General features: G+C 34.8%; 1 protein-coding gene across 5 annotated transcripts in view; it reads right to left on the reverse strand.

Annotated features, from left to right (window-relative positions):
- Positions 1-18,827, reverse strand: part of RhoGAP19D (Rho GTPase activating protein at 19D) — a 194,004-nt gene that overhangs the window by 166,124 nt on the left and 9,053 nt on the right. Inside the window, exon 1 of one of the 5 annotated variants that reach the window (XM_077427729.1) lies at positions 12,777-12,969. The exons of the other annotated variants lie outside the window; for them this stretch is intronic. The gene's annotated coding sequence lies outside the window, so the exon portion shown is untranslated. Of the gene's footprint in view, positions 1-12,776; positions 12,970-18,827 lie in introns of those variants that run through there. 5 annotated transcript variants of the gene reach the window in all.

Consider the following 18,827-nt stretch of genomic DNA (forward strand, 5'->3'; position numbering starts at 1 on the left):
CGTCCGGAGAAAATCGAAATAGATTGTGCTGAGGAAAAGCACCATTCTTGGCAAATGCCCGATTGAAAGTTTACAGAGGAGAAGCGCCTCAGATAATTCAATGATGGAACCCGTTCAATGAAATTGATCAATTATTCAAATTAACACTCGATTTTGTCGAGTTTTATGTAAGCTGCGGAAAGGTGATTTAACCAACACATAACATATTATTATATTTATTTGATGCACACCAAATATTGCGTATGAAAATCTGCAACTTGTTTTTAATCATTTTGAGTGCGTGGGGTTGGAAAATCATTCCATCATAATTTCTACAATGCAGTGTATCGGAGTTTCGTCGGTAAGGTCGACTAAAAATACACTACATACATATAAATGGTTTAAAAAACTCAAATAATGAAAAATAAAGTGTGACGCAAACCAACGAAAACAAGAATGACTCTTTTGGGTTATAAATTTAATTTAATGAATGGATTTTTCTTCCTGGAAAAACATTTTATTTTATTATTAATTATAAGTAGGCATCGGATGGTCATCAGTAGAGGTAGGATAGCCAAGGGATCGCTCATTGTTCCATTGTTGTAAATCCTTTGTAAAAAAGGTTCGGCAAACCTTTAACAATGCATTTACAATATTTGAACAATACGCGGCACCTTCTGGGTCCGGGCTTTAGTCATCAGTAGAGGTAGGATAGTCACAGTGCTATCCATTGTTCCATTGTTGTAAATCCTTTGTAAAAAAGGATCGGCAAACCTTTAACAATGCATTTACAACTTTTGAACAATACGTGGCACCTTCTGGGTCCGGTGACTAGTCATCAGTGCAATGGCAAATAATAATACACGTTCAGTGTTGAGTGCAAGAGAGCAATAAAGAAAAGGGTTTCTACGGAGTTGACAATACCCATAACACTTCAAAATCAAATTGCCGTAATCACCATCCGATGTCATAAATAAAATATAGTTATAAATAAACTAATTGCAAAAATAATTAAGTAGTTATAAATAAACTAATAACAAAATAAATTAAATTAATAACCCAGAAGAGTCATTTTTGTGGGTTTTGGTATTGTCACAAATCATTTTTAATCAATGGTATCAGGACATGTACCCCCTGAAAAATAACCATCGCCATGGATAAAAAATATTTAAAAATAGTAATTAATTAATAAGAATAAATTAAGTGTGGTAGAACATTTAATTTCAAAATAAATACGCTCTACCACAGATTTTTTGAATATATTTTTTTTTAAATTTACTTTCAACACCACAGAAGGCATACGCTAACTGGTGACTGAAATTGAAATTAAATATTGTAAATAAATTGAAATTAAATATGCTCTACCACACTCAATATATTCTTAGTCATTAATTTTCAATTATACATTATTTATTACCATTTTTAAATAATTTTTTACCAAGGCACCATTTATTTGCACTTTGGGGGGTTTATGTCCAAGGGGTTTTTGAAGGGGGGTATGTGTTCGGGGGATGTGTGTCCAGGGGTTATGTATCCTAGAACCATTTGTTATAAGTATAACTAATAAGTGAAAAAATCATCATGCACGGTAGAGTGAATTGGAATAATGCGGTTGAATATGTTACGAAACGTTGCACTCCACATTTATGTGCCGTTGAGCTTCACCCTCTTTGAGAGTTATGAGAATTGAGTGAAAGCACTTTTGTAGTGTGTAGTGTAAAATACACGGTCGTTTTTTTCCATATGTATTAGCTAGCAGCATACATAGCTTGGTGATTGGGTTAATGCTAACCATAGAGAAATCCCGTGGGTTGACCCCGATTGAGAATAATTTATTCCGAGTATTATCTGAAGGGCTGCAGGTCAAACTTGGATATTTGTGACTGCAATTCGATCGTTTCTTACCAGAGTTTGTTAATTTATCTGATTTCATTGTTGAAACGGTCCCTTATCAAATTAGCAAAAAATCATCCTATCCACTATGTCACCACTACTTGAACATGATTTAAAAATTTATTTATGTACAAGTTTAATACAATAATCGCTCAAGGTCATCCCGAAAAATGGCATCATTAGAAAATAAAATTGATATAAATAAATAAACTATTAGCTATTAGCTTATGTACCTACGTAACCAACTTATTTAGAAAATACAATATTTGAATGATAATTATGATTTTATTTGTTTTTAGATACTAGTGATATGCGGGCAATTATCAAAAAATATACGAAGCGAGGAAACATATTGAACATGTAATAATGTAATTCATGCTATATACATATATGTATATGTACATCACACTAATCGACATGTGCTTCATCAATTGAAATTTTTTTGTCGAACATTGTCCGACGATTGCACAATGACGATTGCAAAATATTCATTAAAATTATACAGTGCAGTGCAGTCACTGATGCGATCGACGACGACAAAAGAAAAACAAATAAATAATGCGTGCCACGATATCATCATCACTGCCACTCCAGAAGTGAATGGCGAATTCTTCAGTTGACAGATAAAAGGCAGACAGACTAGAAATTTTAGAGCACTCGTACATAGTGCATACTTAGGTCGAGAAACGTCGAAGATTTAAGAGAGAGAAAATACTCGAATGGATGCTGACAGCGCTCGCTAATCATTTACAGAGTAGAGGGAACGTAAATATGTGATGGAATGTAAAGGTCGATTGACATAATAATGAGGTTCGACTCGATACTGAAATGTCGAACAGCACTTCTGAGACAAAAGCAAAAATATATGCATAAAGCAAAAATTACCGAACAGCAATATTTCGCCACAAGCTCAGTTGAGCAATGTTGGATTTGTATCAAAAATATTGAACTGGAAATACGAAGTTCGAACTAAAGCAGCGTACGGTTTGATGGAACGCATGTGAGGAAATTGGTTATTAAACATCAACATAGGAGGAACAACTTCAAAAATAACGACAGCTGAGAGCAGCTATAATATAATACTTCAAATGCAGAAATTGTCTATGAATCACATAACTACCACCCAACGAGATACAACCATATCGCGTTACACACATAAAGGTCTATCCATACTATCCAGCACAGCAAGGCAACAGCATGGCACAGCAGTGCACGGAAAAGGCTACTTCTATTAATACCATACAGCATCGCACATTCAGACAGATACATTACATAGCGCGAAAATACGGCGCAATGTTGCCACAATATGACGTTTCAGAAAATATTCGTAAGCGCATGCGCCCTTTCGTTACACACATGCACTCGCTACTATGACGTCACGTCGTGCCTAAATATTTCCACAGTGGCCAAAGAAAACCGGTTTCGCTTGACACATTACCGTGACATACGAATAGATTTTGTCGGCTATCGCTGTTACGTCTACACCATTTTGGAACATATGAATGTGTCCATATAGAATGTACCAAAAAATACTTTTCGTACAGCTGTTTACGTGCAGTTGCCGGTCTGTGCTATGTCAGTATGAATACACCTTAACACTTGACAAAATGTGCTAATATTGACATTACAACTGTCGATAACAGCTTTGGTATTGATACATATGTAGGTATATCTAAAGCCCTCAATTACAAAATATCCAAAGGGTGACAGTGCGTTTGTAACACAATAAAGTTAATCCAATCCATATGAGTAATCTTTTGACCTACGTTACTTCATATTTTTATTACATTTCAGAATGACACTAAAATACTTGAAAATTGGAACTACATGTGTAAATGGAAGTTCAAATATATGTATTTTAGAAAACCTTTTGAAACCATTTTAGAGCCTTATACTTATTTATTGTGAAATTAACCAAATTGCTTATCTAACATCAATGGTTAATATTGTTTCCGAGCTCCCTAGTTGCCTTTCAGTAGCAAAACTTATTATAGGAACGAGATTTGTATACCCGGAAGCAATATGCACGGTCTAAATTGGCAGTAACTTCGTTATGAGTATCTTATGAGCTTATAATATGTTACGTCAGTTCATAGTCGCACATACAAGACGCGAAGTAAAGTTTTAACTTCAAAGAAATGCAGTGACTTTCGTTGTATGGAAAGAATCCGAAGATAAGCGCAAGCAAGTGCATTCAAGTGCATATTTCCATACGCATAAAAAGCAATTAGTGTTATCATATTGTTGTAATTATTTACTTTTCCAATAATTGTCATGGTGAATAATGCGCGTTTATCAATAAGAAATGGGGGGCACTGCACAATATATGTACATACATATACTAAACTACTAGACTGAAGTAATTACTTAAATAGCACTAGTGCACATTTTTCAGCAACGGCAAATTTATGTAAATCTAAATAAAGTAAAAATGATTAAATACATATACTTTTACTACCTTCACGGATCATCGCTCCGTTCACGTAATGAGAAAATAGATTAAACAGCACTTGAAATACTTCTAAATATACATAAGAATCAAAATATTTTCATATTCAAGACGAGGTGAAAGCCGAAAACGTTTAATAGTAAGCCCAATGATGATGCACTTCTCGTGCACTGCGCTGCACATGAGCGAAGAATGCACATAATCAATGCTGAACGAATATTTGGAACACTTCGTTTAATTGCATTCTTTGACGATTGCATGAATCAAAAAGACATTAATCAATCATTCAAACCATACAAAATCCATATAATATTTACAGATTTAATGTGACATGTCAATCAAGAAAATATTGGCACAGCCAAATCATTACTTATTTATTTATCATTTATAATTGACGAAACGAATCTAATACTTAAATTCAAAGCAAACTATGATGCCATTACGGGTTGTCCCAGAGCGACACCTATGGTGTTTAGCTTGTACATATGTAAATTTATAGATTACTAATGGTTTTACCGGGCTTCGCACGGCATTTATAATAAAAACCGCCTAGACATGACTAACCTAATAGTAAAAATTAACTTGATTTATAATTCCGGAACTGAAACAGGAATCTGGATCCGGAACTGTAAAAAAATTTGGATTCGGAACTGTAAAAGAAATCTGAACCCGGCACTGAAAAAGGAATCGAAAACGATATCGATGGCAAAGAAACTTTGATTTGTTTGATGACGTCACGGATTCTACGAACCAAAACATGCAAAGTTTAAAAGTCTCTTTCTAAATTATATATTAGATATGCAATTGCGGTCCTCAGAACAGATGCGTCAGCTGATTTTTGTCTGAAGAACAAACAAATCTCAAATCTCTACAAAAACTTAACTTATCAAATTATCTGTAATTCATCTAACCCATTCTCATTTATCAAATTGAAAAAAATCCATGCAAAATTTCACACCGTGCACTCAATTTATTTATTCTTTTCATGACTAAAATCACCATGCATAAAATAAATATTTGAATAATGATAAATGACATTAATACAAGTGCAACAACGCTGCAGCTGCTATGACGCGTGTCAACAGAACAGAACTGTACAAACACATACATAAATTGCAACCGACTGCGATTTCACAAAAACAAAGAGTGCGCTTTCAAAGAAAAATAACCCTCGCAAGTTGCATAAGTCGGAACATTCCACATGCATATTCCCAAGATTCCTCGCTGTGGAAAATTCCTCGAAATTTTCGCAGTTATGAAACGCACGTGGCATCGACCGACACGACAAATTTAGATGCAAGCCGGTGCAGCATGCAATTACTCTAGTCGAGGTGCTAAACAACGAATAATGCTTTAGCGAGGATCAAGTGCACGTTATTTAGTTAATTCCGATTTGAAAGTGGGCATCTTTCAATTCAAATTGAGTCGCTTTTCAACAACATCTGCATCTGCTTGCATTCGTGGCTTCAGATAGATTAGCGGTTAGCTGTTTACGGATAGATTACCAGGAAGATACAATATGTTATTACTGCTGTCATAGTTCACAATATAAATACACATAATCACAATTTGAATTTCCTGTAAGATTTTTGTACTGTTATAAATCTTACACCATATGCAATACTTTTTAAGTGCAACATTAAAATACCTAACTTTTCATGCTAAACACAAAGAACCTTCACACTTTTATTCTAGTATCGTCTAGTATGTAGTTTTATTCTTACGATAAATTACAGTGATAAACTTCAATTTATCGTAAGACCAAAATTTACGGTTGAAGCGCTGGGAATTCGAAACATTGTTTTCAAAGCTGAATGCTTCTGCACTTTCCTCATATCCGTCCCTCCCAAGTCCTACTACATACATATGAATGTCCATGTATATATCGCCTCAACTGAATACATATACCAGTGGTGGTTCATAGAAAATTCAATGGCGAGTACTACATGAACCCGTCTAATATGTAGTTTCTTTAAACGAAAACCGGCTTAGTTAAAGTACTGCAGTACCTAAGTCCCTATACACAATCCGTACTCGCTACCCTACTGATAGAGCCAATGAAATGTTATTTTTAAAACACAGTCACAAAGTCCTATTCATAATATTGCAGCGTTGACGTGAAAAGACGTGACATCCGAAATCGAAGTGAAAGACGTTGTGAGTAGTGGTAGAAGTAATTTAACATTGATCCGTCGACCAGTCAGCTCCAAATAAATGCATGGAAGCGCGAAACAGATCCGCCAAATATTTATACACACCGTCTACTCTCAACACAAAGATATCATTGGTTGTGTGACTTTATTGGCTTTTGTATACAGCTTATTCATACGCCGAGGCCTTTTTGATGCGAACGCGCGATCAGGCAATTAGTCATGGTAAGCTAGTAGTTGAAGAGTACCAATCCTCTTAATCTCCACGTGATAATATTTTCTGAATCAAGTATTTGTAAAAATACATATGTACACATAACACATAAAATATTATTTTTAAAAAATATATTAAGTAATTGAGTATATTATATTGAAAATTTAACGTCTTAATTTTAGAATGTTCAGATAATCAGAAAACAAGATGTAGAACGCTCGGTCACCCTATAATCTGCATCGTGAGTAAAAGGGAAAGGGACGCGAATCTGCACAAATGTCCTGAAATGCCGACAATAATGCGAAAACTTTCAACGAACACAACGAAAATAGCCGTGACTCTTCGTCACAAATGCGGTGACATTTCGGTTAAATTTGAGTAAATTACTTACTCGCAATACTATGTATATGCGAACGCAGTGCCGTTTCGTAACGCGGAAGTTTCACTCTCAAACTGCGGGACGCAACGCGACTCTGCACTATGCGTATGAGAACCGGTGGGCGTCCCTCGAAATTGGACTAAAATTGGCACATTACGCTCGTCCTCATAAAGTCAATTCATACTGCGTTGTTGACAGTTTCCAAATGACAAATTCCGAACAATCACATAATTATTGCTGGAATCAATTGAAACGGGATCAGACATCGATTCCGATTACAAATCAGTCAAAGTTAGCCAGCGGCGTGAACTAGTGGTTAGCATTTTATGTTTTCGAGCAGAGTGGTCACGGGTTTGAGTCCCGCTGTTTGCCGGACCTTGGTTTTTGACTCCAGGTCGACCGTTTCTTATCAGAGTTTGCCAATTTTTTTCTGATTTTCATCAATTTGATTATAAAATTCTGTAAAAATTTCTCCATATATGTCACTGTTAATGTTTGCATAAATTCGCATTGTATAAAATGCTTATGTATATTGATTGATTGTGTTGTATCTTTATGTATAAGTGCACTCGTCGCTTTGGAGCGATATGTAAAGGCGAGTGTTCGTGTTCGTGTATACATATAAAATGTGTATTATAATAAAACGACAATCTTCAATTGATGTTAATAAAATTCACATGTTGACACGAGGATTAAATAACACGCACCGACGTATTTCCAAAAAGGGTCATAACATGTTCAACTTTAAAAGACAATCCTTTTATGATTCTTATATGTACCTATATATATGAAGACGTCAATTTACCTCATAAAAAATATCACAATCATGAACACACGTTTATGTACTTCTTCAACAATACTATTATACTCGTTAAATTGTTTATATCCCATTTAACACTTCAGAAGTAAAGCCTACAATCGCAAAATCTACATACACAACATGAAAGAAACGGGTTAGGTTAGTGGGGTAATTTTCAATTACAGTACACTCTCGATTATCCGGGCTAATGCTGGGGAGGAAGTCACGAATAATTAAAAAACAAGGATAATCCGAATCATCAAATTTTGACTTGGTTTCGAATATAATATCATATTTACAACACAAATTTTTGTTTCATAATTTTAATACTCATTATTTATTAAGAAAAACGCTCATAGTTGAGCTCTTGAGAAACAAAAGAAACGATATCTGCATCATCCATGCGTTTAAAACCTGGATCACTTAAATCATGATTGAGCCACTCCTCGATGTTTTCCTTATCGACGTTTTGAAAACATTTTAAATTTTACAATAATCCACATATATCAGGTACATCATTTGCTTCATTCTCTTCAAAATCCACTAAATCTGTTTCCATATCAGGAAGAATCTTTCTCCATGATCGAACAAGTGTTTCTGGCTTTACTTTTGACCAAGATTGTGTTATTCCGTGTATAGCATCTAATATCACCATTTTTTTTCCAGAAATTGATCAGGTTGTCAACTTCCTCATCAGGAGTTTTCAGAAGACTTTGGCGATAAATACGTTTCATCGATGATGTCACATTAGGGAGCAAACATTTTGTAACCATAAGTCCATCGTTTGTTTTCAATATGCTTTCGTTCAGATGAGAATAAGCATTATCTAATAACAATACTGCTTTATTGCACCTCTGGAACCCATTTCTTTTTGAACCAATCTTTAAAAATCTCTGTCTATCCATGCTCCTTTCTGACTATAATATTCGACGGGAAGAATTTTCATTTCAATTCCATTAAAAGATCGAGGTGTCTTTGCTTTCTCAATCATCAAAAGTTTCATTTCATGAGTTCCTGGTGCGTTTCCGCAACACTTGACAGTTATCCTTTCTTTGGACGATTTATGTCCAGGAGCGAACTTTTCCAGAGTTTTTGTCGACAAGCACTTCCAGTACAGGCCTGTTTCATCTGCATTATAGATTTGGTCGGGTTGCAATTTTCTCTTTTGTAATTGAAAATAATTAAATTCAGCAATTGAAAATAATTAAAAATACATACGTATGTTACGAAAAAATCTGCTCTGAATACAAGCATTTGTTACTTCTTCGCTGATCAAAAGCGAATGAAAGAATTATCGCAATAGTATAAGACATTTAAAAAGGGAACGAAAAACATTTTTGTGTTACATCATTTGTTTCAAATAACACGCATATTTACGGTCGCAATCAATCGGTGCGTCTCATAATCAACAATTATAAGAAAACAAATTGATTAATTTAAGAAAAATAATTAATATTTTTCAAGCACGGATAATCCGCAAACCAGATAATCCGCACCCGGATAATCGAGAATATACTGTAGTTTGACTTTACCATTGGTAGTCCAACGTTTCGTAACACGTTCAACCACATTAATCCAATTCACTCTACCGTGCATAAAGAAGTTTTACTTAATAATAAAAAATCAAAGGCGTTAAAATTGTAATAAGAGCAACCTATGTATGTAGTCAAATTCCAATGCAAACCCTGCAATATAAAAACGACAGGTGTGACCTTTAGTCGAGTTTTATAGATAACCAGACCACGGTTACGAACAATTCCACGCTGTAAATTACATTCTTATCTCGATTTATCGCACACACGTACGATAAATCGAGATAAGAAGCATCCAACATTCATTCATCGACTTTAAACATCACACAGCTGCAATTAATCATGCACTTGCGTCAAATACCATAGTTCTCCGACGAATTGTGAATCGATGTAAAATCGTAACGATAGTTCGCGTTCTAAATGCGCAGGTCGCCAGCACCACATTATAAAGGTTAATTGAAGATCAAGCGAACGACGGGGACAAACTCAATACGTGTCGGAACAATTTGGCGCGAAAAATAATATTGCGCGAAATCGACTCCTCCTCGCAGAGCAACCGCAAAACGTCACGGCCACATCGTCATCAACCGAAAAAAATTTCAGCTACCACTTTAATATATACAGTAAAAAAAGGCGACTGGCCGACAGTGTACACTATACATATGTATAGTGTTCGAAATGAAACTGAAAAATATGACCCGAGGCAATATATTCGTAGTGAATAGAATTTCTGAGCAAGCTTACGTCTGTTTCGAAATGAAAAAAAACAAACATGCATACATACATAGAAGCGAAACAATCAACGGTAATAAATCAAAATCAATACGTATGAATTGTAAACGAGTTGGTTTATTACGAACGTTCTTTGTATTGCGCATATAACTAGAACGTTGTTTGAAATTTAAAAAAAAAAAACAAATTTGCGATGGGTCAAAAAGTGAAATGCTATCCAATTTTCATTGGTGCTATAATGTCAGGGTGTTAGAGCTGAGATTTAGACTGCCCTACTTATGTATATCATTTAATTAATAGCAAAATGCATAGGACGTATTTAACCTTGGTGATTGCGTTAATGCTAATCTCCGACAGGTTGCCAGGTTCGATCCCATGGGTTAACCTCGATTGAAAAGAACTTATTCCGAGTGTTGCATGTAGTGCTGCTGGTCAGATATGGACATTTGTAACTCCAAGTCAATCATTTACCAGTTTATCTAATTTAATTATTGAAACGGTTCCTAATCAAATTGGCAAAAAAAACATCCTACCTCCTATTCATCACCAATTGAATATTACTTCAAATTTCAAAGTACCAGATGCTCCTTAGTTATATAAGTTATAAATACATGATATATTTTTACCAATTAGGGCTAAATCAAACGTGCTCATGAACTCCCCCCTCTCGAGAGCTGTTCGACTCCTTAACTTACTGGCACATTACTTGGACCTATTCGATGCCAGTTATGTTGAGTTGGTGGAACACATCCTAAATAGCACGATATAAATTTTTCAATCTTATTTCTTTGTTTTTATTTTGTGTACATATTTTTTACTTGATTTTTATTATTTTTTTATGATGTTTTTTTTTATTTATGATTTTTATTATTTTCTTATGTTTTTTTTTTTATTTATTTATGATTTTTATTATTTTTTTTATGATGTTTTTTTTGTAATTTTTATGATTTTTATTATTTGTATTAAAATCACATTGACGCTTTGGGGCAACCTGTCAAGTCTCTGTGGTATTGATTTTTTAAAATAAAATAAAATAAAATAAAATAAAATACAGGTAGGATGGCCAAGGTGCCGCTCATTGTTCCATTGTTGTAAATCCTTTGTAAAAAAGGTTCGGCAAACCTTTAACAATGCATTTACAACATTTGAACAATACGCGGCACCTTCTGGGTCCGGGCTTTAGTTGTAAAAGAGACTTAGGCGGCCAGGATGCTTTATTCCACAAAAAATGGTTCACTATTGTCAACCTTTTTTTTGCTTTCTTGCTTTGTAGGACAATTTAAATTTTTGTGGGTTAAAGCATCATGGCCGCCTAAATCTGGTTGTAACTTAAGAGCGGCTAGTCGTAGCTGCTTTTGGAAATAACAATAGACCGTTCAATTAGTGTTCGAAGCAAGAGAGCATAAAAGCATGGTTTTTCTAAGAAATTAATAATGGTGGCCCTTTTTTGCGCCAAAATAATTCATGGACTGCCGAAGACTAGTTATAATTAGTCTTTTATTTTTTTTTAGCAATGGAGCGTGATTTTAAAACAAAAAATGGGAGTTTTGGGGAGAGCAAAAAAAAAGGTTCACCATAAAAATGAACAATGGTGCGCAGGGTCGCACCGAAGCTTAGTTATAACTAGACTGCGGATAGACACAGTGCTTTTTCCAGGAATTGGGGCGGTTTAGCTCTATTTACAAAGCTAGAGTCCAAAAAAAAACGTTCGGCGAACCTTGAACAATGCATTTACAACAATTGAACATTGAACAATACGCAGCTCCTTCTGGGTCCGGGCTTTTGTCATAACCAGTCTCCGGCGCATCACAGTGCCGGCTCGAAATAAATGGGTTCCTTTTGTCAATTTCTATTGTTAAACATTTTGTTTTTGCTCTCTAGAGAGCAAAATAAGAAGAGGTTAGTAAAAAAAAGGTTATCAATAGAAATTGACAATAGGAACCCGTTTCAGCCTCCTCATCCGCCGATCTCTGGTTATAACTTATAACAACCGATGTACATACAAACATACATTACATTTCCAAAAATAAAAAGTAAATTGCTAATTTATTTATTCTAAACAGACCATTGTGGCATAACAGGGATTCCTAAAGCGCCACAATGGTCAAAAAATATAACACAAAAAAAAAAAAAAATAACAATTAAACAAATACATTCATACATAAACATAAAAAATAGCATTTAATAATAACAGATAAAGTAAAAATATCAAATAAAATATAGCATAAGGAATGCCTTGCATTGCTAATAATCTCGATATCTAATTTTCTCACTTTCACAAAACCTATATGCATGTGTATTTTGTATGTATAAAAGCAACATCGAATGATAAAATGAACTCCAAAACTAGTCCCTAAATATATAGTACTTCTTAGTGTATGCATGTAAATTGAAAAAAATTGAATGCATCACATTACAGGGATCCAATCAAAACTAGGATGAGAGTTTGAAGACACCTGACAACCAGTTTGACAGATCCTACAGACCGAACGTCACAAAGCGCAAACATCCCAATCTCCGTTATCTTCTCACGTATGTATATATGTACAACCATGCTAAAACTTGTTGAGCAAAACTCAAATTAACATCACAAAGAGAGAAAAAAACCACACACACAGACACACCAACAAAAAAGGTCAACCATCTTACCTATGTATGCAATGAAGACATATCGTCAATCAAATCGCCAATTTCCATTTAGGCACACAATAAGTTTTCTATGGAGTCATACATCATTTCTCACAATTTGATGATGATGATAACGATAATCTCAATTATTATTATTTTATATTTGACACACGAATGCAACACAACTATGTGACGCGACATTCACAATACGACTGTTCGTCAATTGCGATGCACAGTGAGCTCTCCTGTCGGGCAGTTTTCCCCCTCTAAAAATTTGCATAGGCATACAAAATGGGGATTATCTCGAAAAAAGTATACATATATAATTCCACTCTCCGACGGCCAGGAAGGGCTTTGACATGCTTATATAGAGAAGATACCGAAAGCCGTTTTATTTTAAACGAAAGCTCCTTATCTCGCAAATGCAGTCATCACCAAAAATGAACGAATGAAGAAAGTCGGAAAGGATCGGAGACACTGACGACATACCAAATTTAAAAATAAACTAAATTACTTTAATCAAAATATATATTCCAATTCCACATTCATTGACTGAATTAGCATATAAATTGAAAAATTAAATATTCGGCCAAATATGTATATGTACATATGTAAACCTTAAGGGGGTATTCTAGCCTAGAGGCATGAATTTTAGGTATTTTTTCAGGTGCAATAAAAAAAAACAAAAAATATTTTTAGTAGCCATTATTTTACCAAATATTTACTAATGTTTGAAGAATACATAGAAAAAAAATCAAAGGAAAAATTCAAAATTCAAAAAGTTACAGACTGGAAGTGAGGAGTCTCAAAAAAATGGTGCGCCCTGGTTGACACGACTCCAACCCTCCTGGCTCCTAGTAATCCAAAATCAGAAAATCAAATTAATTCTTAATCCAAACAAATGCTGCTATGGCACGAACTACGGACAAGTCAAACAAATTTTTTTTCACAAAATAGAGGCTGTCTGAAATAAAGTCTTTTTTTTATCAGTTTTTTTGACTTTTCCGAATTTTTTAAAAATAGTAAAAATTGTAGTTTTGTCATAGTTCTAGTTTGTGCAATAGAGGAATGTATAGAGAAGGCTCACACCAAATTTCAAGTAAATTGGTTCAGTAGAACTTGAGATATCATGTCAACCGTCTCGAAAAAAGTAGTTTCGAGAAAAACGCGTTTTATGTTTCGGGTAAAGTTACGCGCAGGTCAGATGCTACGTCACTAAAGCTTAGCTATAGCTCCGAAAATAATTTTAATTTTGAAAAATCCTCTTAAGGACATATTTTTAAAGGTTTAATAAGCTTTGAAAATATGAAAGAAAAAAAATCGATTTTTTCAAATTTCTAGACTAGAATACCCGCTTAAATACCTAATATATGTACTTGTGATAAGGAACAAATCATTTACATACATATGTTACATACGATGAATTCACACGAAAAACGAGTACATATGCCCAATACGAAATTTTCAAAATTACATTGATATCTGAAAGGAACTGTTTCAAGGCCTAAATCCTAAAACGGCAGCATAGCACGGTGGTTGTGTTAATGACAACCACCGACAGATACCCAGGTGCAAGCCCTGGGTTGACCTCGAAATATTTCTGAGTGCTGCTGGTCAGACTTGGTCAATTTGTAATCTATACATTTATATACATATGTACAAGTGTAATACTGTAACGTAGAGATCGGGTGGGAGTGATTGGTGCTAATCTCGCGTTCGCGCCAAAAAGGCCTCGCTATATGAATGAACCATATAAGTACAACAAAAAACAATAAGGTCTCGCGACCCATCGACCAATGATGAGAATACACGCTGTGTATAAATATTCAGCGGATCTGTACCATGCTTAATTCGGAGCTGGATAGCTGACGGATCAAGAACAATAAACTACGTCTACTACTACTCGCTGCGCCTTTCATTGCGATCTCGGAAACTCTCGTGTTGCTCAGGGACAGGCTACAGTACCGTGCAGAAAAATCGCATCACCTGCAAATACTTTAAATTCTTGTAATTTCTCGGTAAAAGGTCCCCTAATTTCTAAAATACTCTTTTTTTTTATTCAAAAGGTAGTATTTCGAACCTTTTGAGGTATTCTATTAAATTCTTGTGCGTATTTCGAGTGAGTAACTGCGATTTGTGCGAAACATGGCGAATTGTGCGAAACTTGACGTGACGAAAAATTAGCAAATAATTTCGGTATCTTCAAAAGGATTACCCACACGAAAAATTACGTTGCAGTTGAGATGTCAACGGATAATTTTAGCACATTTCCTCAAAAATAATCGTTGCAACTACATCCGAATTCGGTTTGGGGTGTAACTACACCCACTGTTTACAAGCCAGAGACGTGACATCCCATACCACTCTTTAGTCCTGAGCATATCCACTGGTTCTGAATGCAGGTATACCAAATCTTGCACATCCGTGCAATCCGCGTGCAAAACAGACAATAGTTGAAAACCACCATGTTTTTAGCACCGAAGACGCAGCGCTGAAAAACCGGTCGATTTCGAGAAAAGCGAAACAATAAAGTATGTGTGTGCGAATTCGTTAAAAAAACATGTTTCACTCGTTGCGGTAAAACATGAAAAGCGCCACAACTATGTAAGTACGTACGATCGGTTCGATAAGAGCATAAATATAAATTTACGGCACATATTCGCGATAAAGAAAACGCTCCCGATCGTAAAGAAGGGTATTTACGCGGATATGCAAGATTCAGCACAGCGTTCGAAACGAAATCGAATATAAAAGAGTGTTGGAGGATGTTCACGGAAGGCGGGCAGCGAAAATGCGAGAAGGAAATCGAATCACAGATTAAATATACATCGAAGATGTGGAATGCTTCCGGCAGAAAGTAAAAACCGACGAGTAGGTTCGCTGTCGTAACACTGCGAAGTCTATTTTCGCGTCGATAATCAGTTCTGAGACTCGAAGCAGTGTAATATAATGTACGTACATACATATGTAAGTGCAAAATAGTTTGCGAAACTCAGAAAGTGATCGATTCTAAATCGATGTGAACTAATATTACACTCCAAGTAGACTAACTTGATCATGAAAGTAATACATATATTTATCTGAGCCATTATATTTGAAAGTGGCGGAATTCCAATATTATCAGTTCCAAAAACACTACTTCTTTATGACTTAAGCTTGTTACCACTTATTTTTTTAATGGTATTATTGAAGGCCTGACAGGTAAACTCCAATGCGCCTTCCTGGCCAATTACAAACAATGCAGCATTGTATTACATATGTAAGTCGCTTAATTACGAGACACTGAAAAACTCGAAATTAACAAGACATTTGTGAATTTTAAACTTATACATAAATCATATTCAAATAGTGGTGAGTAGGATGGTTTTTAGCCAATCTAATGGAGGAACCGTTTCAAAAATGAAACCAGAAAAATTGGCAAACTCTGATATGAAACGATCTTCATGGAGTCACAAATATCCATGTCTGACCAGCAGCATTACAGATACTATACTCAGAATAAATTCTTTTCAATCGATGTCAACTCTACTCGGTGGTTGGGCTAGTGCTAGACAATAGCCCAACCACCGAGCAATGCTGCTGGCTATTTTAATTCGATATGTCCAAAATGTCGAAAAAGCAGAATGTCGTATTACAGGCCGCCAGTATTTTTAAATATTGCAATACGCAAAAAATTATATTTAATGTTTTGCGAGATATTTCTCAAAATAAAGAAAACTGGACTTATGTCAATTTCAATTATGACGGCTCATATGTAGAATAAATTTACACATACAATTGTACAAACGAATTGCTCAGTACATGAACGGTGCAAGCCCGTTGCTTTTTTTACAAGTTTTATATTAGTTTACTTCACTAATCGGTCAGACAATATTACCTAAATTCTTCCGATCGCTTTAAAACTTTGCCATTTTGCGAGGTTTGACCGCCTATAGAGATTTTAATTGCTTCCGCTATTCGATGGTGAAATATAATCGTAATAAACACGTTTAAGAATCCAAAAATTTTGGGGACGATAACAGCTGACTATATGCGAATAGCCTGTAGCCTTACATATATGTTTGACTTTCCGCCCCCCACTCGTTTTGCCAGATTTTAATTGCTTAAACAAACGCCTATAACTATAACTTTTTCACACTATATATGATAAAATTTGCATTATAGGCTCCCATTATCTCATATATATTTTTTTTCACTAATAGGTAATATAATGAATGATAATGAATTATTATTATAATGAATTATTATCATTAAGTTGTTTGCTTATTTCTTGTAATGAGCAAAGTAGCGCCGAATAATATTTAGTACCTACCCAAAATACACTTTTTTACAGCACTTGGGTATAATGCTGCGTACGGACCAAACCAACGACGATTTTGGGCCAACGTTGTAACCAGCAGGATAAAACCAGTAGCGTACAAAATATCGAAATAAAAATTAAATTTAAAAATTGAAATTAAATATCAAAATTAAAACTATTATTATTATATTAAAATTAAATTCAAATATCAAAATAAAATTATAATCAATATATTAAAATTAAAATAAAATATTGAAAGTTAAAACAGAACATGCCCAATTTAAATAAATTTTCGAGATTGACCTAAAATTAGATCATCAACAATCACTAACAGGTAATCCTCGACTTTTGTTTGTCGAAGATACGCACTAAGATCGAAAAAAAATCAAAGAATAATTATTTTTACTTCCCCGTAATGCACAGTTACTGAGAATATATCATGTATTAGTATGGGTGATCGAGCGAGCGTCGCAATCCGGTGCGTTGTCGGTATATCAATCGAAATTTTTTTAGTCTTCAATTGTTTCTCTCGTCGAAATAAATCAATTAATTAAATCATTTCAGAGGTAAAATTTATCGGATAATGTGTGATTATTAATTTTATTTCGACGAAAGAAAAAAAAACCCTTTGACAAATCACCGACAGTTTTTTTGTTAAATATTTCATCGACGGCGGAAACACAGTAGTAATATCGTGACGACTTTTAATAAGAAATAACAACAAGGTTTTTTTCGCTCGTAATCAGAGAAATTATAATATTTCTCTGGTTGTAATGCGTATCGTCGTAATTCAAAACATTGTTGTAATTCAAAATATCAACGATGATCTAATTTTAGCTCAATCTCGCTCTTTAGCTTAATTTCGATATTTAATTTCAATTTTTTAATTTAATTTTTATTTCGACATTTTGTACGCTACTGGTTTTAAAAGTTGGCCCAAAATGGTCGTTGGTTTGGTGCGTACGGATCATAATACAACAATTGAATTAGGAACCGCAGCCAGAATGTTTAGCAACGCCATGCCAATGCAATCAAGTATTTCACGTGTTGTCGGTCAAAAATCCTTACCAGCGATAAACACGTAAAAAAAAAGTTCCGTCGATAAGAATATATGTATATCACGTGTACACGCACTAAATTCACCGAACACGATAGGTCTCTTATAAAATGCACGTCTCGTATAGATATCTACTTGCATACATCGAGGCCGTCGAAAATTGAAATCAATCAACACTAGACGAGTGACAGTGGGTCACAAAGACCGGCAGTTGAACCAGAACGAGCGTGGAATTCCTCTCGAACAACGCAATTGACGGAAGCTGATCATTCCCAACGACGGAGGTTTGGGGACAAAACTATGCACAACCTGTCTAGTGTACCATACAGTGGGGTTATTGAACTGATAATATTGTCCAAGTCTGGTAGAAATCAGACTCGGACAAGACCAATATTGCTTAAAATTAAATCCTACCTTATTTATCGCTCATTTTTTTGGGTCAAATTATTCATATTAGTGATTGCCTCAACACGACAAAATTTCACTTTTAAAACAACTATTGATCCAAGATTATCTCTACTCAATTTGGGTGAAGAAGAAAATTAAATTATTATTTATTTGAATGGTGTTCACAAATTGCAAGTGACAATAAATCTGTTTGAAACTTTAACTCTGTTATTTTAGCTTCCGCAAGTAAATTCCGCAAGCAAAATTTTAGACGCTAGCAGTGTCGGCTGCTCAGTTGCTGTATCTCTATCGCACAGTCTATAGTTGC

Source organism: Arctopsyche grandis, chromosome 1, assembly GCF_051622035.1.
Source record: "Arctopsyche grandis isolate Sample6627 chromosome 1, ASM5162203v2, whole genome shotgun sequence".
Taxonomy (NCBI): domain Eukaryota; kingdom Metazoa; phylum Arthropoda; class Insecta; order Trichoptera; family Hydropsychidae; genus Arctopsyche; species Arctopsyche grandis.